This window comes from Strongylocentrotus purpuratus, unplaced genomic scaffold (assembly GCF_000002235.5).
Source record: "Strongylocentrotus purpuratus isolate Spur 01 unplaced genomic scaffold, Spur_5.0 spur5_scaffold_8, whole genome shotgun sequence".
In the NCBI taxonomy this organism is placed as follows: Eukaryota; Metazoa; Echinodermata; class Echinoidea; order Camarodonta; family Strongylocentrotidae; genus Strongylocentrotus; species Strongylocentrotus purpuratus.
The window spans coordinates 22,327,229-22,352,601 of record NW_022145614.1 but is presented as its reverse complement, the minus strand read 5'-3'; the positions used below and the strand labels follow the sequence as shown (position 1 = coordinate 22,352,601).

At 38.2% G+C, this 25,373-nt stretch overlaps 1 long non-coding RNA gene across 1 annotated transcript; it reads left to right on the top strand.

The window, feature by feature from the left end:
- The first annotated feature begins 4,039 nt into the window (after positions 1–4,039).
- On the top strand, positions 4,040–24,438 carry LOC115920295. Its single transcript, XR_004062308.1, has 3 exons — positions 4,040–4,522; positions 23,628–23,722; positions 24,272–24,438. It is a non-coding gene; the product is annotated as an uncharacterized LOC115920295 (long non-coding RNA).
- The last annotated feature ends 935 nt before the right edge of the window (positions 24,439–25,373 follow it).

The following is a 25,373-nucleotide window of genomic DNA, read 5'->3' as shown; positions in this document are numbered from 1 at the left end:
AATATTATAATAACAAAATAAAATAACAATAATAAAATCAAAACAAATGAACAATTGAGGGGTTGGAAGTCATGTTATGATAAAAGGGCGTGTTGTATTTTCTCTGGTCAATTCTTTTGCGCTCATTATGCAAGTCGAAGAAAGAATGAAAAGGATCCGCGGATGTGTTAAAGGGCATTGTTGGGGGTCTACAAAATGGAAATCTAAAGAATTGTTAAAGCGCCAAAACGTTGCACAAACAAATCGTAGTTGAAAACTAGCCTAACAGTATGATTGCACAATATTCGTTATTAGATTTTTTTTAATTTGACTTTTACAGCTGGCAGTGTTTTATCAAAACCATGTGTTGTATACAACTTGAGGGCATTGATATTCACCTGCAGAGAAAAAACCCCACACAGTCCTTCAATCTGAAACTTTGCAATTACTTTCATTAACTCATCGTTTTGCTACAGGTACAATTATTTTTAGTTAAGTTTTTCTCGGGCTTCAAATCCCCGAGAGGTGATTTAAAGTAACTCGGAAACATTGCCTCAGATTCTAAAACAAAATCCTAGATTAAGCTCATACTGCAATGATAATTATAAACCTTTAGGTCAGTCAGGAATCCCATTACAAGCCGATCGCCTGCCTGATTATCAAGATATTTATTATTGGAAATCGAAATTTCATTTTTCGTTTTCCTAACGGTTTTTAGAAGACTACAGTCTACTGAAAAAAAAATGAATCACTCAAATATTTCTACTTTTTTGAGGCACTTCATGATTATTTTAAAGCGCATTTTTTTTTTAGGGCTTCAATATTACACCATTATCACAGACACCGATAACCCGTATGCATCTCAGATTTAACATTGTTAAACGATGCCTTTAAAGGACAATCTAACGGTTTAAATAAATTCATTTGTATCAGAGCAGAAACATCAGAGAAACTAAATGATGAAAGTTTGAAATACGAAATAACTGAATTCATACGAACCTCAGATTGGCAATTTGGACAGTTTTGCTGATCATGTTTTTATCCTATATAGATATGTTTCAATAATTATAGCAAATATTTAAACAAATCTGTAAAACAAACAAACAAACCAGGTAATTGAATTATTATATATTCCTTCAATTTAATTCAAATGTTAAGAAGACGACTAACGGTATTTAATATCAAATCAATGATTGTGTTAACACTTTATACCAATATTCTGCTATGTTCCAAATGCTCCACAATCTACCAAGGGTTAAAGAAGAGGCAAACATGACACTTTGGGACAGACCTGACTAAATTCGTCAAGAGAGTTTTTGCTAAATTTGCGCCCAATTTAAAAAGTGAAGAAAAAGCCAATTATGTCTATCAAAACACCCCATTAATCCTGCTCTGTCTTGCAGTCATAGACGTGGGGTGCGGGAAGGGGGTGGAGGGATCTGGGGCTGGCTCCCCCAAGTATTATACATTTCAATTTTTCGAGCAACGATCGCCTCGAATTCGGCAACAGCATGCCCCTAAATCCTCATACTTGGATGCCAAGGCCCCATTCCAATAAAAAACTTACCGTTGATGGTAAGTTTGCAATCAATCAGCCAATCAAATCAACGTTTCAATGTAAGCTACTATTAACGGCAAATTCAACATCAACGGTAAATTTAATATTATCATCCATTATAATAATGTGTGTGCATTTCATCCCCGATTTATCTTTCTTGACATTTTATTTTAAATACAATATATGTCACTATAAGTTTTTTTTTAATGCGGTAGATCGGTCTCGCAGAAGGCATTATTCTCGAAACCGCGTATTTTTTTGGTTTCTTTTTAATTACCTCCACACAAATTTCAAAATTTCGCTGCACTATCCACTGCCTAAAATGCATTGCATTATCTGAATAGATTTATACTGTTCAAATTCATTAACAATTCCCTTTATACCTTTTCCTTTGTGTGCCAACCTTGCCCTTACAAACGAACGTAATTCTTTTGACTAGACAATGTTTGCCTTTAACATTGTTGATTTGACCGTGTTCCTTACGTTCCCATCCTTTGCATCTGCCACCATCGCAATATCAAAGGCATCGTTTAAGAATGTTAAATCTAAGATGCATGGCCCTACGTGTAATTAATGTATGTGGTATGGTGTAATATTGAAGTACTACAAAAAATGCGCTTCAAAATGATCATGAAGTGCCTCAAAAAAGTAAAAGTCTTTGAGTGAGCGGTTTGACCATACTCATTTTCCCCATTAAATGGATTGTAGTAATGGACTGTTATAAAGTAATAACTCCTTTCCTTAATAGATAATTAAAATGTCCTTTCTCAAAAGCCCCCTTCAAACTACTTCGGACCTAAATTCTGAATAGAATCCCAAGCTTAAACCATCCAACCGTATCGCTTTATTAGGTTTCATGATTGTTATCGCCTAGTAATCTCTTCAATGTAACGAGCCCTTCGCAAACATCCGCTTCGTTAGTATTCAGGCCTGGTGTTTTTACTTCTGCAGTATATTGATCTAAATAGCTCTTCATTACACTCATGTCTTGAGTAAAACTTCTCAATGAACTTTAAGACTCTGATCTTGTCGTACTCAAATTTTCACAATCCTTAAACTAGAGATAAATTGTTTTGCACCGTTTCTTTTTTCTAAAACTAAAACAAAATTGGATTTACTTTCCCCTTCTTCAAACTGAGCTAACCTTGCTATAACTTTAGCACTATAACATGAATATTTGTAATACGCATTTAAATTCTGTTTGACACTATTCAACTCTTCTTCTTGTTCTTCGTTCCGTTTAGAAAACTGGTTTCGATTATAACATTTTAAGTTGTTAAAACTTCTTGTGGTTCCTAAAAAAACGATAACAAAACTAAGTTTTAACGATATGAAGATCGCTATCCAATTGAGACTATAATTGACAACTCTGTCTCCCTATACCCAATTGCATGTATGAGCTTTGTGTCCTAAATTCAAATGTTCATAGCTTTGTGTATTACTTATCTGGTCGTTCTTTCTCTTTCTTTCTTCATCTCCCTTAACCCCCCCCCCCCCTCTCTCTCTCTCTCTCTCTCTGTCTGTCTCTGTCTCTCTCTCTCTCTCTATATATATATCTCTCTATCTCTCACTCTCTCTCTTTTGATAACCCAGCTCGTAAAAATGTAGAAGTGCTATGGCCCAGTGGCTGGACTGTGAACCATAAGGTACGGGGTTCGAATCTCTATCGCAGCACTAATGTCCTTTGGTGAGATATTAATCTACATTTGCCATACTCCGCCTAGGAGAGAGGTGATGGGGGTACGTATCAGGACAATTACTCCTTAGGCAATAACACCCAAGTCAGGCTAATTACCAGCGGGACAATTACCCCCTGGACAATCACCCCCGGAAAACTACCCCAACCACCCCCTAACACAATTACCCCCTAGGACAACCCCCTTGGAGAATTACACCCCACCCCTGAAAAATACCATCTAGGACAGATATCTCCCTCTCCCAAGGACAACCAAGAACAACCACTCCGAGGACAATGTTCATTAAAGGGGAAGTCTACCCTGATTCTAAGTTGGTTTAATAAAAGCATTATTCGGGGGTAATTGTCCTCGCGTGGGGGGGGGGGGGGAGTGATTTTCGAATGGGGTAATTTTCAGTGGGGTAAATTTTCTTGGGTGTAAGGGGGAGGGTTAATTGTCCTGGGGGATTTTCAGGGGGTAATTGTCCCGCTGGTAATTGAACCGATGGAGTGACTGTCAGCAATTTATTCCCTAGAAATACATGATCGTCATTAATATTAGTCTCGTTATTAATTGTTATCATTATTATTAATATCGATATTACTGTTATCAATTAGTAACATCATCATCGTCAACGTCATCCTCATTATCATTTTAAAAACTGAATAAAAGAAGAAGAAAGAGAAATCTTTCTCTTCGGCATCTACCAATGGGTGTGGCAAGGTCTTGACGTAATACGCCATGCATGAGAAACCACGGCTCATTGTCTATCCCGCCGTGATTCTCTATCAAAATTATTTCATGACCGTGTGAAATTGCACACACCCATTACGTGCGCAGACTCAGGAGAAAGGCTCCTACAAATAACTTTACAATACCCAAATTAGTTCAAGCACCAGGGCGTTGTAACGCACCCAACCGGCAAGTTTGGTCAATGCTCTGAGAAATATAGAGATATATTGTAAAAAGTGAGATGAAAAAAGACTTTCTACCGTTCAAAAGCAGAACTGTCTAAACTAGCATAGAACAGCGGACGAGAAATGTAAACTTAGTTTAAGGAGATAAAGGTGAACTTTTTAAGTATAAACTTTAAGGATAAGTTTGAGTGCAAACTTGAGGAAATCATTTATCTTGGACGCTATCACGGAGAGGCATTACTATATTGACGGATATTTTTCACGGGGTTTGTGTAACTTCTTGCAGGTTGTGGAATTAATACCGAAGAGAAATGCGCGGCTAATAGATTGTGAAGATTGGACACTTTTCATGATCGAGTATCCCCTCGTCTGTTCGTCTGTAAATGAAAAAGGTAAGTACTTGATTATTGACAGTGGTGATGATGACGATGATGATGATGACGATGATGATAATGATAATGAGGATGACGATGCTGCTGATGATGATGATGGTGATGACGATGACGATGACGATGATAATGATTATGATAATGAGGATGATGATGATGTCGATGATGAATATGATGATGACGATGATGATAATGATTATGATAATGATGTCGATGATGAATATGATGATGACGATGATGATAATGATAATGAGGAGGGTGATCATGACGATGATGGTAATGATTATAATAATAATAATAATATATATATATATATATATATATATATATATATATATATATATATATATATATATTATATAAATATATACTGTCTTTAGAGGGTCTGGTACAAACTATTGGCAAGAGCTGAATTCCATATTTTTAACCAGTACCTCGAAAAGAAGGCAGCGTATGTTTGTTTTATATCCTGAATCAAAAATGCATTTTATCCTGAATCAAAATATTGTTGTATCCAGCATCAAGAATACGACTGTAGCTCATCGAAGGAGTTGCATGCTGGAGGCATTTGAACATAGGACAGACATTAGTTCGCAGCATGTGTGGGATATATGTTATTTAAAAAAAAATCGTGATTATACCATTATGTTTGCAACAACAAAAATCAGAAACGAAATGAAAGGAAAGATTTATTTGAAAAAAAATGTGAAATATTGCACGCTCAAGTATGCAATGGAACGAAGAACAAGAAGAAGAGTTGAATAGTGTCAAACAGAATATTTAAATACGTCTAACAAATACATGTGATAGAGGTAGAGTTAGAGCAAGGGTAGCTCAGTTTGAAGAAGGGGAAAGTTATTCCAATGTTGTTTTACTTTAACAAAAAAGGGTGCAAAACAATTTATCTCAAGTTTAAGGATTGTGAAAGTTGGGGTACGACAAGGACAGAGTCTTAAGCAGGGCTCCCACTTAGCCGAATTGGAGCCTCAAATTGTGGCGAGCTGGCGCAAGCTTATGGCAAGCCGTTTTTATCATTAAAACATATTTCTTGATATCAAGAAATAATTTTACGTTGTAAAGCGTTGGTAATTCTTGATATCAAGAATTAGATTTCGTGATATTAAGAATTGAATTCTTGATATCAAGAAATATGTTTTAATGATAAAACGGCTAGCCATAAGCTTGCGCCAGCTCGCCACAACTCGAGGCTCCAACTCGGCTAAGTGGGAGCCCTGCTTTTACTCAAGACTTTATAGGTCAATTGAGTGTAATGAAGAGCTAATAGATCAATATACTGCAGGAGTAAAACCACCAGGCCTGAATAGTAATGAAGCGGATATATGCGAAGGGCTCGTTGCATTGAAGAGACTACTGGGGCGATAACAATATTGTGACCCTAATAAAGCTTTATTAGGGTCATGATTGTAGGATGGTCTATGGTTTAAGCTTGGGATTCTATTCAGAATTTAGGTCCGAAGTAAATGATCTAGTTCTTAAGTTTGAAGGGGGCATTTGAGAAAGGACACTTAAATTATCTATAAAGGAAATATTTATAATAATTTACTACGAGCTTTTGACTCGTAGGAATATATGTAATGTTTGCCTTTATATGGTTTTAGGTAATACAAGCTTATCAGTTGCAGTAAATGGAAGGTTTACTGGCAATATTAAACCATCTAGAGCCAACCTTCCAAAGCTCGCGGGCCACAGCAAACGATTGGCATAACTTGGCGGGCCGTAGGTAGTCTTCTCCACCCCCCCCCAAAAAAAAAAACACTCATACAATACGGGTACACACCTGCAATTTTGCATAAATAAACAAGCAAACAACAAAAGCAGTGGAAATAAAATCAGGCTTACTTTTTTAGTGTGATTTCTTGGGCTTGCACTTTTCTGCTATGTTGTTAACCTTCATTACATCCTCTGGTGACAAATGAGGCAAAGTGGTTCAACTTTCTCTTCTATGAAGAAATAAATCAGAGACCAATCTGATTTAAAGTTTCTGCCTTCATCAGAAACTTTCCTTTTCTTCGCAGGTCTCGAAGTCGGTGCCATGTTGGTTGTTATTTCAAACAAAGGGAGACAGCAGAAAGAATATCCTATCTTTATTAGTTGTACACTGTTCATCTCATTGAGCGCGGTGTAAAGGGAAGGAGACTGTCCAGTTTACGATTAAGATTCTTAAGATTTGATGAGATAACCACCTTTCAGGTACCATGCAGGGAGGTTTAAACCCTCCCGACCAAACTAGGACAAATATGCTTTAACTTACCAGCCCTGGACAAAAGTGCTCCTATTACATTAAGGTTTATGCCTGTTTTCTTTACAGTCTCTTGAATTAATACCATTCCACAGCGAATGTACGTTTCTGTTATCTTTTCATGGTACTTTATTCCTCTCATCACAAAAATTAAAGCTTTAGTAAGCTTTCATGGGTCTTATAATTTTTCCTTGGCTGTGCGTCGTAGGTTGAAAAGGTATTACCTGACCAGACTTTTAATAGTTGCATCGAATTCCATGGCGTTAAATATTGCCTTGAACTAGTGACCGTAAGTAAATTGACGACAAACAAATTATATATGGATGAAAATATTTTCTCCTGAAGAACACGAATAATTTGCTGAAAAATCATATAGATATCATGGAAAGGCATGAAATGCAATTTTTTGGCTAGCTGTGTCTCGCATGTGACGTCACGAATCTCGAAGCTCTACGGAGGCCCGCCGAAGGCAGAAAATCTGGATCTCAAAATTACATTTTTTGAGAGATTATTACCGCTGGCCCAAAACATATTTTGACGAGGGAAGTTGTTATATTTGATCAGTAATAAGGCTTCCTCTTCGCAATGATATGAATTTTGCATCAATTCAAAACACTTAAGATTCTTCGGGTGACTACAGTGAGTGGGAAAGAGTTGTGTGAGGCTTGTCTTAAAGGTAAAGGCCAGTTTTGGAAACGCCCCCCCCCCCCCTCACCCCCATCTCAAAAAAATTAAATGGAAGTTCTTATTACCAATCATGTGAGAGAACAGGTTTTGACTAATACGTGATCATACACATTTTGCCGAGAAACGCCTACCAATTGATATATTTGGCAAATTTTTATATCTATTTGGACCTGATAGATATAACGAACGTGTCGCGCACGTGTCGGGTAGTCCCATATTCATCTTTCTGTGTACAGTGCATGTAACTTTACCAAGACTGGGCCACATTTCTTATCATTTTGATGATTCCAGAACCTTGCAGTACACAGCAATTTACTTATATGATAGATGATCAACCTTTTCTGATCGATTCCACAACGTTTCTTTCACAATGCAATAGCATGACCATAACTGGTCTTTAACTTTAATCATGAAATCAAGTTGAGTGACTCAACAAGCTTTATATTCCCACACTACCTTCGCAAATGTTATTTCATGCTCTGAATCCACAATGTTTAGGCAAAGAAATTATCAAAAAGTAATTATCAAACCGATGGCTCAAGACCGAAGAACTTAGAGAGACACTTGATATACAATTTTGATTGGGTCACTGAACCTGTCATAAACTGACAGATCACTATTGATGATGATAGTTAAATACGTCTTATATATCCTTACTTCAAACCAACTTGATGATAAGTTTACAATGCATTGCAATGTATTTTCTTATTCCGTTCGGTTTCATTTGGGCATTGAACGGTTGAATGAAATTTGTGGAATGACATTAAATTGCCCATTTTCGTGTTTGTGCGTTGTTTTTACTACTACTAATAATAGGTCAATGTATATAGCGCAGCTAATATATATGAATATACTCTACTGCGTTTAATACAAGGTATCATATTATTACCCACTTATTAGCTTAGCTGCCATAATAAGGCGCTAAAGCATTCAAGGAATTTCTTACTACCGGGTATCCGTTTGCATCACCTGGGTGGAGGGTGGCAAATGTAGATTAATGTTTTGCCAAAGGACATTAGTGTCGCGGCGAGACTCTAAACGCAAACCACGTGATCTACAATCCGGTGACGTATCTTTTAGACCACGGCTTCTTACAGTCTGGACCGCGCTTCGCATCCGTTACAGGACCGGGCAAGCCAACCCGGTACGCCTGGGAGAGAGTCTCCAAATGCCTTATTCTAAGGAGAATGAAGAACTTTGAGAGTGTCAAGGAATTTTAAAGGAAATTTAAAGAAAATTTAAAAAACCCACGAAGGAATGTAATAAATCCTGAATAGTGAACATTTTCACCATTTTATCATTATATTTGTTTAGCTTTCAAAATAAAGAGAAGGCGGGAAATGGTAAAAGAGAAAAAGAGAGGTAAAGGAAAAATAAATGAAGAGAGGACAGAAAAAAGAGACAGTAACGGGCAGGCAACGTACTAGATAGGATGGAAACCAAACCACAGCCCAGGTTATGTGGATTGCCTGCATCAACGTTTGTTGTATATAATTTGAGAGAGTGTGAGGTCTATGTAGTTTAAGCTTCTAACAACCACTCCCGTCAATTGTTATCTCTCTCTCTCTCTCTCTCTCTCTCTCTTTTGGCGATCATGCTGTTCCACAACCCTCGGCTCCTAGCCTTCTGTATTAGTACCACTCCCAGTTCTTTCACTCCTCTCTCTTCCAACAATTTCCGTAGACTGTCCATCCAAAGTATCCTCCTTCTTCCCCTACTTCTTCTTCCCACAATAGTCCAGTAGACGGTACCATAGACCATGTACATGACCTGGAAAAGTTGATAAGTACAAGGTTTTTTTGTTGATTCGTGTTCTAGATGGGTATTGAAGTAATTTCAGCTTGGTTGCCAGCTTGGCAACCTTGAGCAACTTTTTTATAGCCATATTAGCATAATCATCTAATTAGCATATGTGCAATTTGTGATAATGTTGCTACTCTCAATCCAGGGAGCATGGAAACATGGATAATACGACTTTTCAAAGGTTTTATATGACAAGGAATTCATTTATGACACCAACTTTTATTTTTAAGTAATACAATTGTCTTAAATAGCATAATTAGCATAATATGTACAATACATGGACTTCATTGTCAGTGTTTGTCTATAAAGCCTTAAAATGGTGCAATGCAACATTGTAAATCACTTTTGAAAGAATAATCATTAATTCATGAGAAGATATTCCATGTATATGTAGTATAATTAGCCTAATTAGCATATAATCTAATAAGCATATATTTGTGCAGTATGTAATAAGGTTGCTAATCTTAATCCAGGAAGCCTGAAAACATTCATATTGTGATTTTTCAAGGATTTTCCATGACAAGGATAGAAAGCTTCATAGAAAGCTCTTGAAAAGTCGTATTATCTATGTTTTCAGGCTTCCTGGATTGAGATTAGCAACATTATTAGGCCTACAAAATTGCGCATATATGCTTATTGGATTGTTATGCTAATTTGGCAAATTATACTATACCCACATGAAATTAATGTGTCGTCTTTCAAAAGTGATTAACAATGATGAATTGCACCATTTTCAGGCTTTATAGATAAACAATGACAATGAAGTCCATATATTGAACATATCCTATAATTAGCTCATTATGCTAATTATGCTATTTAAGACAATTGCATTACTTAAAAATAAAAACTGGTGTCATAAATGAATTCCTCGTCATAGAAAACCCTTGAAAAATCGTATTACCCATGTTTTCAGGCTTCCTAGATTGAGATTAGCAACACTATTACATATTGCACATATGATCATTAGATGATTATGCTAATTAGGCTATAAAAAAGTTGATCAAGGTTGCCGAGCTGGTAACCAAGCTGAATTTACTTCAATACCCATCTAGAACATGAATCAACAAAAACAACCTTGTACTTATCTACTTTTCCAGGTCTGAAAAATTTCTACAGGACTATGACAACGGGTGTTCCAGAATATGTAGGCGTGAAGAAAAAGGTCTAGAAACGTGAGACGTAGCTGTACTTAACAAGTTTATTACGAGCTTTCGGCTTGTGAGGCCTTCTTCGGGTTCTGAATGTATGTGTTTGCACTTCAGAACCTGTTTCTAGACCTTTTTCTTCACGATTATATGTATACAGTGTGATATGTTTAAACAGGGACATCATGTCCCATATATAAACGTCTTCTGTACCCGGCTTTGTGCTTTGCCATTGGACCCGACCAAGAAGGGCTAGCGTTTACGCTCGATTGCAGTCACTGTGTGCTTCGCGCACCCGTTGGCTTCGACCCCCCCCCCCCCCCCCATCCTTTGAACAATCCCGGACCCGCCGCTGAGCAATGTATAGTTTCACCCCTTAAGGGATCCGGTAACTTTGATCCTTTAAAAAAATCCTTGATTTAGCTCATGCTGCAATGATAATTACAAGCCGATCGCCTTTCTGATTATCAAGATATTTATGATTGAAAATCGAAATCAAATTTTGCGTTTGCCAAACGGTTTTCATAACACTATAGTCTATTTGGGGAAAACTAGTATGGTAAAAACGGTCACTCAAAGATTTTTACTTTTCGAGTAACTTCTTGATCACTGATAACACGTAGGACCGTGCATCTCAGATTTAACATTGTTAAACGATCCCTTTAATAAAGAATAAAGTATCGCTAGCTCGTTAAATTTAAATTTGAAAGTTCCTGATCTGGTACTGTGCGACAAGGCGTTCGATATTGGTCTCCCCATAGCAATTCATCCTAATAACAAATCCACGTAGGAGGCATTTTGAAAGTTTTGAGAAAATTCCATCAAAAACCTGGAAATTTGGATGTCCTTTTTAGGAACCTCGATTTAAACGACTGAAAGCACAGGTGGTCAATTTTCTTTGGATCAGATATAGACATAAACAAGTTTGATCATCTTCAGTATGCAAGAGTCATTGCTGTAAAATATAGGAGTATATTGTTTAAGTCTGAAACAAAAATTGAGCACAATAATTTTGAGTCGTGCCCGGCTTTCCAGCACTCATTATTGTATATTGTTTTGTGGCTTCCCGTGTTTTGGACCTTACGGTTTTCAGTCAAATATTTCAACACTATACTCTTTACCTATATCTTGCCATTATGTTGTTTATGCATGCCATACACTCCATTGATACTATGTTGCAGTCCTCTTGTTTCCTCTCTTCTTTTCTCTTTCTCCAAGCTCTCTATCCTCCTCTCCTCTTTGCCTTTCCCTTTTTTCCTTTCTTCCATTTATAATGTATAATTGTATTTGTGTATTCGGGCGTACCCATTACAAGCTTTGCTTATCGGGTTTCGCGCCTTCTTCCTTGTAATACAAGTTCTTTAATTATATTTAATATGTTCCTATTTATAAATTGTATTGCTTTAACAGATGTCAAAAAAATGTTGTCAAATTGAATGGAAGAAAATAAATGTTTATTTGAATTGAATTGAATTGAATAGACCGTCATATTTTTTTGAGAAACCACGTTCTAGACCAAGACACTTCTACATGAATGTGTTAAATATAATGATTTGTCTGCAGAAGAAGGGGCAAATGAAATTGTTATTTAATTGATTTACACATTTGTATGAAATTGATTAGAAAATATCTATTTTAGCAAACACGAAAGATACGATAAGAAAGCATGTTTAATGGTATATCATTATGCAGAGAAAGGCCGATTTGTCTGTTAGATTGTTTTACCCGAACTGCTAAGAAATCATGTGTATGCTTGTAAGTAATCAACCAGTCTTTACAAGTCTTTGAAGTCTTTAAATCCTCTCCGAAGGACTTGGCAATCAGGATTAATGCCTACCAAATGGCAATAGCGCTTCGACTTGGTTTTGAACCCGGGACCTCCCTGTGACGAGACCGTTCCGCGGCTCGACCACTCGGCTTTGTGCCGCCTAAAGATATTTCGTAATGGACAAAAGAAAAAACTTCTCATGTAAATGTTTTTCTTTAATAGGGTCGTTATTTTTCCTCGCTATATAACAAAGGCAAGTCGGCCTCAACCTATTTTATAAACCGTGAGAAATGTCACCACACCCCTCCACACGATTCACTTTGCGCAATAGACCAGCAGTGGCGGATCCAGGGGTGGGCCGAAACGGCCGCGGCCCCCCCTATTGGCGAAGCAAAAAAATTGAGAAGGAAAAAAGAGGAAGAAAAAAAAGAAGGAAAAAAAGGGGGAAAAGGAGAAGATAAAAGAAAAGAGAACAAAAAGTAAAGAAAAGAGAGAGAGAGAGTTCAAAAAAGAGGAAAGAAAAAGAAGAGAGGAGCCGGGGAGAAAGCAAGACAACGAAATGGCACTAAAAATTAGTGACAGTAACGACGAATAAGGGAAAGACAAGGGGAAGGGGGTGCGTGAAGGCGGATGCATTAAGGGGAGGGGGGGGGGGGTGACTGGCCGTATTCTTATTTTTAGGTTATGCGAAACTGAGTCGAAATTATGCTTCTTTTCAAAACAATCTTAGCATGCTTGTTTATGTTAAGCCGGAGTGCATGAAAAGGTTAGTGTAGAAACACTTCTGAAAAGGCCGCGCCCGGCCCCTCCAAAGAACGGCAGAATGGTAATCTATAAATTACGGGGTCATTCTTGATGGCTTGGGAGTCGTTATTAAGGAGGGGGCCGGCCCTACTCAAATGGTTGTGACGGTAACGATGGATAAGGCAGAGGGGGGGGGGTCGAACCCCCCTCAAATTTTTGTCAAGTTGTCAAGTTGGTCCTGATGTGTATAATGCGTAGACCAGGGGTTCTCAAACTTTTTCTTTGACGGTCCAGAAGCGATTTCTATGAAAGCTGTAAGGTCCGAAATGACACTTGTATACTGAAGATAATGAGGCTTGTTTTTGGTCTATATCTGATCCAAGGAGAATTGTTACAGTTTAAAAAAAAAACAGAACCGCCAGTGCTTCCACTCGTTTAAATAGAGTTTCCTGAAAAAGAACACCCAATATCCTGGAATTTGAAAGAATTTTCTTAAAACATTCAAAATGCCTCTTACGTGGATTTCTTATTTGGATGAATCGCTATGACGTTTTAGTATGTATCAATTATTGAGTGGGCTTATTTTGCTTTCTAATGGATCCATACAACGTGGCAGAGCTTGAGGGGTCTGGTAGAGCCTTTTCAAGAAAGAAATTGTCTTTAGGAGAAAAAAAGAGGTTATTTCTAAAATAAATTAAAGGGTTATTGACTTTCAAGAGAGAAAATTGTCTATAAGAGAGGAAGAGAGGTTATTTCTAAAATGAAATGAAAGGGCTCTTGTCAAATAGCCCTCTCATTTCATTTTTCTCTCGAAATAAACTCTCTTTCTCTCTTATAGACAATTTTATGAAATGGAATCTTCAATCTGAAGCCTTTTTGTGCTCTTTGAAAATGGCACACTGAATGGGGGCAGTGCAATTTAAATTTCAAGGGATGGATTAGAGTTTTTATCGCTCTTGAAAGTCAAATTCGCAAGCAGACATAATCCGAGTTCCGACTGTTGAAGACAATGACCCAGTGAAAATAGCTACCGCCATTAATGAATTCTTTGCAAATGTTAACGCTGATATCCCCGAACTACATTTGAGAGACCTACCATCGTACCTGCCAGCCCAAACACCGCCCCCACATGTTCAACCGTGGGAAGTCATGAGTGAATTGAAGAAGATCAAGCCTGGCAAGTCAAGCGGCCCTGACGGCATTCCTGGACGCCTCGTTCGGGAATTTGATTGCAAACTCTCAATTCCCCTGTCAGGGATACTAAATGCATCCTATCAACATAACAAGGTCCCAACCCAGTGGAAACAGGCAATAATTGTCCCCATCCCTAAAGGTCCTACATCTGCAACTTTGGATAAACTGAGGCCTATATCCCTCACCGACCACTTTTCCAAAATTGCTGAGTTGTTTATAACCAAGCTTCTGTTACGCGACATTAACCCTCATTTGGACAAACACCAATATGGAAGCAGACCGAGCCTCTCAACTACCATTTGCATCGTCGACCTAATCAACTACCTTGCTAAATCAGCTGAGGCACCAAGAACTGCCACTACCGTAGTATGCACCGACTTCAGCAAGGCATTCGATCGGGTCAACCACACTATCGCGATTAAGAAGCTTATTGATCTTGGTGCCCGCCATTCGATTCTTCCTTGGATCTGCGATTTTCTGACCGACCGCCAAACCTGTGTTCGTTACCATGGTTCACTTTCGCCCTGGAAGAAGATTCATGCTGGCGTCCCACAAGGCACACGCCTAGGTCCTGTTGTATTCTTGGCCCTTATTGATGATGGAATGCGTGATTCTTCATCAACGAGTCACTGGAAGTACGTCGACGACATGTCCATTGCCGCCTCGCACGATGCACGCAACCAGCCACGTGATATCTCCCGTTCACTATCCACTCTAGAAGATTGGTGCCAGAACAATTACGTTAAACTCAACACCAAGAAGTGTTCAATCATGCGATTGTCCTTCAGTAAAGTCCAACTACCCCCACTAGGAGTACTTATTGATAATGTCCCCCTGAACGAGGTTAGCAGTGTGAAAATCCTTAGAGTAACCATTGAAGACACCTTGAAGTGGAATGTACAGGTTTCGGATACGGTTTCTCGTGCTAACCGCCGCATTTTCATGTTAAGATCCCTGAAAGCCTTCTATCCCTCCACCAACGACCTCGTTACAGTTTACATAGGATTTGTAAGACCACTCCTCGAATATGCCTGCCCTGCCTGGAACGGAGCATTGACTATCGCCCAGTCCAACAAGATCGAAAATGTTCAAAAACGGGCATTAAGAATTATACTAGGTAGATATTACATATCCTATTCAAATGCCCTATCAATGACCAAGCTTCAAACTCTCCATGCTCGCCGAGAAGAGCTATGTCTCAAGTTTGCCCTGAAAGCACTGAAATCCGACCAATCAGACTGGTTTAAACTGAACGCCAGCACCAGAAACACACGGAAATCACGTATCTGTATAGAACCTAAGTCCAAAACAGAACGTTACAGGAAAAGCCCAGTCCCATATCTCACCAGGTTACTCAACAACGCATAAATTCCCCTGATTCCTGCCCGATTCCACACCTCTTATTCAAATCGTATGCCTTTTGTTGCTTTTAATACGGCTCAACTTTATACCCATCAACTCATAAAGATTAGTGCATGTAATCCACATTGTAATTAATGGATACACTTGTGTTTTTAACTGTCAAACTGATTAATTAGTGAATATATTTTTTATAGTTACGCACGTTCCCATGTACATTCTATGTCTTTACATATTTAAAGTTTTTACGCATATATTATGTTATTGTCTTAGTAATGCATGATTGGTAAATTGTACTGTTTTTCTCTGTAAGGGAAACTTTGTATTTTACTTTGTAATTTCTTTCTAATCGCCTTTTCCTTGTCGTCTTACTTTCATCATCATTCCGCTTCTCCATGTCTTCACAGTTCCAACTGTTCCATTCTTCTCATTCCACTCCCTCCCTATTTCCCTCTCCCTCTCCCATCTTTCGCATGTCTTCCCATTTTTCTTTCTAACTTAACTCTCTCTCTCTACATCGTTCTCTCCCTAACCTTTTCTCTCCCTTTCGGTAATTGTTTTATCGTGTTTCTATGATAAATCCTTATATATTGTGTAGCTTTATAGACATTCAATGTGCATTACGGTTCGAAGTTAAATAAATCTTCAGTACTTACTTGTTATAACTCCATTAATCAGCCTCAATTTATATTTAAAATATGAATATTCCTCACTTAACAATGATTACAGAAAAAAAGAACGCCGAATCTATTTTATTTGTTTCATCAATTTGTTTGTAAGTAGGGAATATGTAATTAGTTATGATCTAACCGACTGTGTATTATGTGTACTTGTCCATATTATCTAAGTTTGTTGAAATGATTTTTAATACATGTAAAACTTGCAATGTAATTTAGCTTTCGAGCTACCATTTTGAAGTTGTCTAATAAAAAACCATTCTACTACTACTACTACTACAAATAGCCCTTTCATTTCATTTTAGAAATAAACTCTAATACATTCCTTGATATTTAAATTGCGCCGCCCCTATTGTGTCCTCTTTTTAAAGAGCACAACAGAGCCCTCAGATTAGGCAGCAAGTAGCAAAACAAACCCGTAACACTGGACACAACATTCAATGGGATGATGCCCATATCATTGAGTTTGAAACGCACTTCTGGTCAAGAATGGTAGAAGAAGCATCTGCATAAAAAGGATGAATCCTTCACTGAATAGGGATTCTTGCTATACACTTTTACCTTTGTGTAAATAATAAGAAGTCCACGGGCGTGGTTGTTAGAAGCTAAAACTACATATAACTCTCTCCAATTTTGCAGGGGGAGAGCCTTTGTCGGGAGTCTTTAATAATAAAAGGGATAAATCCTTCACTGAATAGGGATTCTTGCTATACACTTTTACCTTTGTGTAAATAATAAAAAGTCCACGGGCGTGGTTGTTAGAAGCTTAAACTACATAAAACTCTCTCCAATTTTGCAGGGGGAGAGCCTTTGTCGGGAGTCTTTAATAATAAAAGGGATAAATTCTTCACTGAATAGGGATTCTTGCTATATGTTACCTTTCTTCGCTCCAGTGATCTCGAGGCAGCAGACAGCAAGAAATTGTGTAAATAATTCGCTGTTGCCGGGAGTCTTGCATGGGGCGGAGCCCCAGGAAGTTCTTGAACTTTAAACAAAATTAGGAAATTCCAAATAGTCGTCATGAGCGATAGAAATTGTAATTTCCTCCTTGAGAGTCACATACCCCCTTTCATTTCATTTTAGAATTTATCCTCTCTTTCTCTCTTAAAGACAATTTCATATAACTTCTGTTTTCGTATTGTTGTACTTTCGTCCGCAGACTACTTAAGCACATGTCGAGCCAACTCAGTCGGAAATGTAATATGTAGGCCTAAGTGTAAAGTTAAGTTTCATGTTCTTCCTTTTTTTCTTTCTTTCTTTCTTTCTTTCTCTCCCTCTCTCTGTCTCTCTCCCTCTCTCTGTCTTTCTCCTTTTCCTCTATCTTCTTTAAAAAAAAAAAAAATCTTTCTTTTCTTCTCATTTTTCTGTGTGTGACATGCGTTGCGCGTACGTCTATCAATGTCTTAATATGGTAGATTTACATTTTGATGTTTCCCTTTGTAGGTGCACCTTATATTCCAGAAAGTGCCCTTTTTTGATGGTGCCCCCCCCCCCATGTATTGATCTCGATAAAAAATAAATTTCTCATTTATTCTATTTCCAATATATCTAATACTTGCACTAATCTCCAATTAAAAAAAAATCGTCTACTTTCTCTCAAGACAACATTATATAAAGGATTCATTAATGCAAGGCTATCACGCGAGTAATCTCTAGGCGTTGTGGCGTGCGCCTGTAATCCAGCTAAAAAGTGGAAGTTACAAACTGATTCAGCCGAGGACGCAGGTTCGAAACTGAGTCACGTCTTTCGGATGGTGACGTTTAAAGGTCGGTCCCAGACGTAAATAATCATATCTGATTGATACACGTCTGTAAAAACCCAATACACACACACACACCATCTCAATTTCTAACTTCCTGCTTTCCTCATCTCCCAGTCTCCCTTGCTTTAATATTCCTCGTTACTTCCTTCCAATTGAACTCCAACTTAATTGATGTTATACACTGTATCTATTCTTCAACTACAGGTAGATGCAAATGTTACTCAAAATCCATTATATAAATCACACTCAGGATACAGCCAATCGACGAGAATTGCTTCAATCTATATTTTACATGTATCATTAATATATGGTTTTACAATGGCTATGGTGATGAGTTGTCTAGGTAACATGTTGATGTGTTTGTTAAAATGTATTACCATGGTGCACCCAAGTTCTTGGTTACAAACAAATTATGTGTATGTATTAACGTAAGTTCGTGCCTTTACATATCACAGTAGAAATCAATGTTTTATATTTGATGCAGAATAATATTAATATTTGGAGATTAGAAACACAAACAGTTTCCATAACCGTTCAAGTGTTTCAAGAAAAAGTTAAGAAAACTTTCTCCTGGATGTTCATTGGAATTAATCGAGAAATTCCCCTCGCTAGCCTAGCGTGTAAATAAAAATACGCCGGCCGGCCATACGTAAATGGCAGTGACGGTAACGACGAATTAGGAGGAAGGGGTGCATACGTGAACTACAAGCGTATTGGGGATGATCATACTATCATTTTAGAGTGTGCAATCTGGGTCGGAATCCAGCATAATATATTTATAAAAAAAGAGGTTCACATAAAAGCACTCATGATAAAGCCGCGCCCGGCCCCTACAACATCATTTTGGATTTTCAGATGATGGGGCGGGTGGCAGGGGTAGGGGGCAAAGTTCGCCCCACTCTTCAAGTACCCCCCTCCCCAAAGGGCCACTTTTACTTTGTAAAGAAGTGCCCCTTCCCCTTTTTAACTCGGATAAGCGCACATTTCATCAACACATGTGCCCCCTTTCCTATCTGATAAGGGCTATTTAGAAAAATGAGGCCCTTCATAAATAAAAAGTGTCCCTTTTCATCTCTGGTAAATGACCATTTTCATATATGAGAAGTTAATTCTTTTCACTTCAGTGCGCTCTTCACCTTCGATAATTGCCCCTATTCAAATCTGAGAGATGCTCGTTTTACTTTGAAAAGTACCCCTTCCCCTCCTGATAGGTACTCTTTTCATCTATGATGAGTGCCCATTTTCACCTTTGCTAACTGCCCTTTTATTTTGAATCGTGCCCCTTTTCCTTTCTATTAAGGGACCTATCCCCTTTTCATAAATGCCCCTTTTCACCTCTGATAAATCAATTTCTGATGGATGCCCCTTTTCCGTCGACAAATGCCCATTTCCCATACTCATAAGTGCCCAATCTCATTTCTGGTGAGTGCCTCCTTTCAGGTGTAAGAAGTGCCCAGTTTAAACCTTGATAATTACTCTTTGTACCTTGACACATGCTCCTTTTCTTTTCTAATAAGTGTCTTTATCCCTTTCGATATGTGTCCCCTTGACCCCTCATCATCAGGCACGTAGGCACGGGGGGGGGCACGGGGGGGGCACGTGCCCCCTAACCTGCTCATCATTAGTCTTGCACTAATTTAAAGCGACTAAGAGTAATTTCCCCTAAAGCTTGCTCGCTCGCTCGCATTTATAGATGATACAATTATATGTCACTTTAAAACAAATGTTTTTTCAGTCTTCCGTGATGCTTATAACCCCATCATGATTTGGTTTTTTCCTTTTTAAAAGATGTAATTTTTCACTCTGCGACCTCACAGATCTTACATTTTTTTCTCGCTCGCTTTGCTCGCTCGCAAATGAATATTCAGACAATCACACTCAGCCGAAAGTGTGATGCTTAAGCAATAACTTGTATGATATATAAAGAAAAACAAATATTGAAATCGTCCCTGATAATGGGATCACAATGAAAGGGTATATACCAATGTCTAAAAAAATGTATATTTTCGCCTTGAGATTTCGCTTTGTAGGTGCCCTTTTTTGTTGGTGCTTTCCACTTTGGAAATAGCTCCGCCGCCCTGCTTACGCATTAGCGCCAGCGTTAATTTCACGCTTGCGCGCACAGGGGGTGTATCTGTGCGTGTGTGTGTGTGTGTGTGGGGGGGGGGGTTCCTCTCTAGCTCTGAAGCTGATTTTTTTTTTACCTAGATTCGTGCGATTCGGTTAATACGTTAAGAGGGAGTCTGAGGGGTGATGTGCCCCCCTCTGAAGCTGACATTTTTTTGGATTTTTGAAACTTTTTTGTCCCCTTTCCAAAATAATTGTGCCCGTTTGTAGGTACCAGTACACTATTAAAGTACAGTGCTTCTAATATGACCTTGTCATTATTGGTAAGTTTAAATAATGGTCTGCGCGAATTTCGAATTTCCGGCCCCCCCTATTGGAAAATCCTGGATCCGCGCCTGGACCAGGGAGGTGTTTCACAAAGATCCCAAGTCTAACTAAACTGAAAGTTGGAGTTAAACATTATAGAGAGCCATTTGTAGCTTTCCAATAAAATATATTCCAAAGCAAAAATTCAAGTATTTTAGAGTTTTCATAAATTCCACATCACGAAAACGAAATATCCTAGGATAATAGAAAATATGAATGATTTGAATCAACATTTTATGCCTTTTAAAATAACTTTTACAAAATATTTTCAGAGATGCTAACGGCTTTTCATCAATTTAAAGTCCAACTTAGAGATAAATTAAACTTAGGATCTTTGTGAAACACCCCTCCCCCATGTTTATCAAGGAAAGAACCTTTGGGGGATTAACGTTTAGTGCATAGACGTTTGATGATCACTTATTCGGAATATGTTTAAAGAAATACTCTACAAAACAAATTATTCATACTTTAAACGACTATTTGTAATTGTTGAAGTATGTGAATTTTTTTTTGTTGTTGTTGAGAATTTGAAGTATTACAAACTTACATCTAAAAGTATTTAACAAACGCCTTTATAATTTAACCAGTCCAATTTTCATTCTTGAGTTACAAAAACACAAAAATCATCATATTTACAAGGGGTTTAAATATGTTAGTAGTTACTGACAACTAACTCCCATTCAGTGGGTGTCGGTGACCGGTCGAAGCGCTAGTGTGACTTATACGTCATTCACATGCACCTCCAGGCCGACCCAAGCCCGTCGACCATAAACTGATAAAATCTGTGTGATGTCGACAGGGGTCGTTTATGTCGTTCTGTTATCGCGGTTGTCGGCCTGCTGTCTGTTCATTGTCGGGTTCCAGAATTTGTCTGGATGTGATCTTTCAAACATGCTCGCAAGATTCCTTCCCGATCTTTTATCAGGGATTGATCGGGTACCAGAAGGGGACTAGTTAAAGGCAGAGGCGGCCCTCCCGGGGTGCCCCTTTTTACATAGGAAAAGTGCCCCTTTTACTTTGACAAGTGCCCCTATTACTTAGTAAACGTGCCCCTTCCCCCTTTTCACCTCTGACGAGTGCGCTTTTCATTTTTGACACGTGCCCCTTTTCCTTCGACATGTTTCCATTTTCCTTTGCAATTAATGTCCATTTTCCATTCTCATAAATCTTGAAATTATCTTGAATAAGTGCCATTTTTAATCTCTAGTAAGTACCTCTTACGTACAAGAAGTGCCCCTTTTCACTTTTGATAAGTGCCCCCTTCACCTCTGATAATTGCCCTATTCAAAACTGAGAGGTGCTTCTTTTACTTTGACAACTGCCCCTTTTTTCCTTTGTAAGAAGTGCCCCTTCTCCTTTTAATAACTACTCCTTTTTTAAACTCGGATGAGCACACCTTTCATTTTAAAATGTGCCCCTTTTATTTTCAAATAAGTGCCCCTTTTCCTTATGAAAAGTGCCCCCATTAAAAAGAGAGACCTCCTTCCCCTTTTCATAACTACCCCTTTCCTTTTCTAATAAGTGCCCCTTTTCCTTATGATAAGTGCCTCCATTAAAAAGAAAAGAGCTCCCTCCCCTTCTCATAACTGCCCTTTTTAAAAATCTGAACGGTGCCCCCTTCTCATTCAACAAATGCACATTTTCCTTTATTATAAGTGCCCCTTTTACATTTTCATAAGTGACCCTTTCAATATCTGGTCAGTGCCCCTTTTCAAGTCTGATAATTCCCTTTTTAATAATGAAACGTGCCCCTTTTTCTTTCTAATAAGGGACCTATCCCCTTTTCACCTCTTATAAATGCCCCTATCAAAATCTGATGGGTGCCCCTTTTCCGTCAACAAAATGCCTATTTACCATTTTCGTAAACGCATCTTTTTCATCACTAGTGAGAGCCTCTTTTCAGATGAAAAAATGCCTCATTTTCACCTCTTATAATTATCCTTTGTACTTTGACACGTGCTCCTTTTCTTTTCTAATAAGTGTCTTATCCCTTTCGATAATTGCCCCCTTTTCATGTAATCATTAAACGCGCCCATTATTTAAAGCGACTAAGAGCAATTTCCCCCAAAGTTCGCTCGCTGCGCTCGCTCGCATTTAAAGATGATATAATTATGTTACTTATGAAAGGTCTTTTCAGTCTTCCGTTATGAGAATGTGCTTATAACCCCATCACGATTGGCTTTTTCCTCTTTATAAGATGTAATTGTTCGCACTGCGACCTCACAGATCTTTAAAAATTTTGTCGCTCGCTTCGCTCGCTCGTAAATGCATATTAAGACAATACACCCAACTGTACACTATGATGCTTAAGCCATATCTTGTATGATTGTATGAAGAGAAACAAATAATGAAATCATCCCTGATAATGTAATCACAATGTAGGGGTATATACCAATGTCTAAAAAATTGTATATTTTCGCTTTGAGATTTCCCAATGTAGGTGCTCTTTTTTTTCCCAGAAAGTGCCCTTTTTTGTTGGTGCCCCCCCCCCCCACTTTGGAAGTCGCTCGGCTGCCCCTGGTTGAAGGTGACAGTTCCAAGAGAGTGAGAGAATTTAGAATGGGACAATATCAGTTTAAAGATAAATACCAGTTATGGTCATGTGATCGAATTGTGAAAGAAACGTTGTGGAATCGATCAGAAAAGGTTGATCATTTAGCATAATTCTTGGTAAAGTTACAAGCATGCACTGTACACAGAAAGATGTATATGGGACTACGCACACGTGCGCGACACGTGCGTTATATCTATCAGGTCCAAATAGATATAATAATTTACCAAATATATCAATTAGTAGGCGGTTTCTCGGCAAAATTTGTATGATCACGTATTAGTCAAAACATATTCTTTCAATAAGAGCTTCAATTTCAGTTTTTGAGAGGGGGACGTTTCCAAAAGTTGAATCACAGTCCGAATGAATACTTAATGAAGTTTGTTCGCCCGACTCAAAACCGAACAGTGCATCTCCCCGCCCGAACAATTTCTCTGATAACACATACAACAAACCTATGGGAGCACGACAGGAGCTAATAAAGCAGAGGTCCTAAATGAAACGTTCGAAGTCTCTTTGATTTCGACGAGTAATGTTTGCTTAAAAGTTAAAAGTAGTCGTGCTATAAATTGAAGGGGAAACAAAATCACTTTCAATATTCTCATGCTGACATTTGTAACTTAATAATACCATAATTCTAAAATATTAATTAATAAATTAATAAATCATTGATTCACTTATTCACAGATTCGTCCTTTCATTCGTTCATTTATTCATTCAAAAGGTCTAAAAGAATAACTGCCACGATGGAACTCAGCGGCAGAAGAAGACCGTCGTTGATGGCGCTCTTCATTTTCATGACGGTAATATTATTGCAAGGTAAGCAGAAGACAAATACCATTTATAGAACCTATAGAAAAAATGGCAAAACAAATAAAATTAATAAATGCATGAATAATTGAATAACTAAATAAAAAAAATGAATACATACCTAAGCAAATAAATAATTTAAATCCTAAGTAAATCAAAAAGACTGAAATGTGATAGATCAATAAATAATAAGTAAATATTTGAAGGAAAACAAATAGGATGAATTAAATAAATAGAACGAAATGCCTATGAAACATATTGCTCTGGAAAAAACGCCCTTATAATACTCTAATTAAAAGTTTTAAAAATGCGAAGCTCAAATGTGGTATAACATACATTTTCTTACTGACTCTTTTGTATTGTGTAACGTACAGTTTATGAATTAAACATGTTCTTTGGTAATGTTATTACACAGACGCGTATTACGAGGATTAATATCATAGGAAATTATAGGAAAAAACGATCTAAAAAAAAAATCAAGTTTACTTATAAATTAAGCATCGGTTTTCGAAATGCGATAACAAATATTTCATCAATTTATGTATAAACTTATTTCAGTTTCAACATCGTTAACGCAAACAACTACTACTACAATGACGACAGCGCCTAGCACAACTGCTTCATCTACAGTGACAGAAACCACCACTTTGTCATCTACAGTAACACCAACCTCCACTTTGTCATCTACAGTGACACCAACCTCCACTGTGTCATCTACAGTGACGCCAACCTCCACTGTGTCATCTACAGTGACACCAACCTCCACTTTGTCATCTACAGTGACACCAACCTCAACTGTGTCATCTACAGTGACAACAACCTCCACTGTGACATCTACAGTGACACCAACCTCCACTGTGTCATCTACAGTGACACCAACCTCCACTTTGTCATCTACAGTGACACCAACCTCCACTGTGTCATCTACAGTGACACCAACCTCCACTGTGTCATCTACAGTGACACCAACCTCAACTGTGTCAACTCAAGTAACACCAACATCCACTTTGTCATCTACAGTGACACCAACCTCCACTGTGTCATCTACAGTGACACCAACCTCCACTTTGCCATCTACAGTGACACCAACCTCCACTGTGTCATCTACAGTGACACCAACCACCACTTTGTCATCTACAGTGACACCAACATCCACTTTGTCATCTACAGTGACACCAACCTCCACTGTGTCATCTACAGTGACACAAACCTCCACTGTGTCATCGTCAGTAACACTAACCTCCACTTTGTCATCTACAGTGGCACCAACCTCCACTGTGTCATCTACAGCAACACCTACCTCTACTGTGTCATCTACAGTGACACCAAGCACCACTTTGTCATCTACAGTGACACCAACCTCCACTGTGTCATCTACATTGACACCAACCTCCACTTTGTCATCTACAGTGACACCAACCTCCACTCTGTCATCTACAGTAACACCAACCTCTACTGTGTCATCTACAGTGACACCAACCTCCACTTTGTCATCTTCAGTGACACCAAGCACCACTTTGTCATCTACAGTAACACCAACCTCCACTTTGTCATCTACAGTGACACCAACCTCCACTGTGTCATCTACAGTGACACCAACCATCACTTTGTCATCTACAGTGACAACAACCTCCACTGTGACATCTACAGTGACACCAAC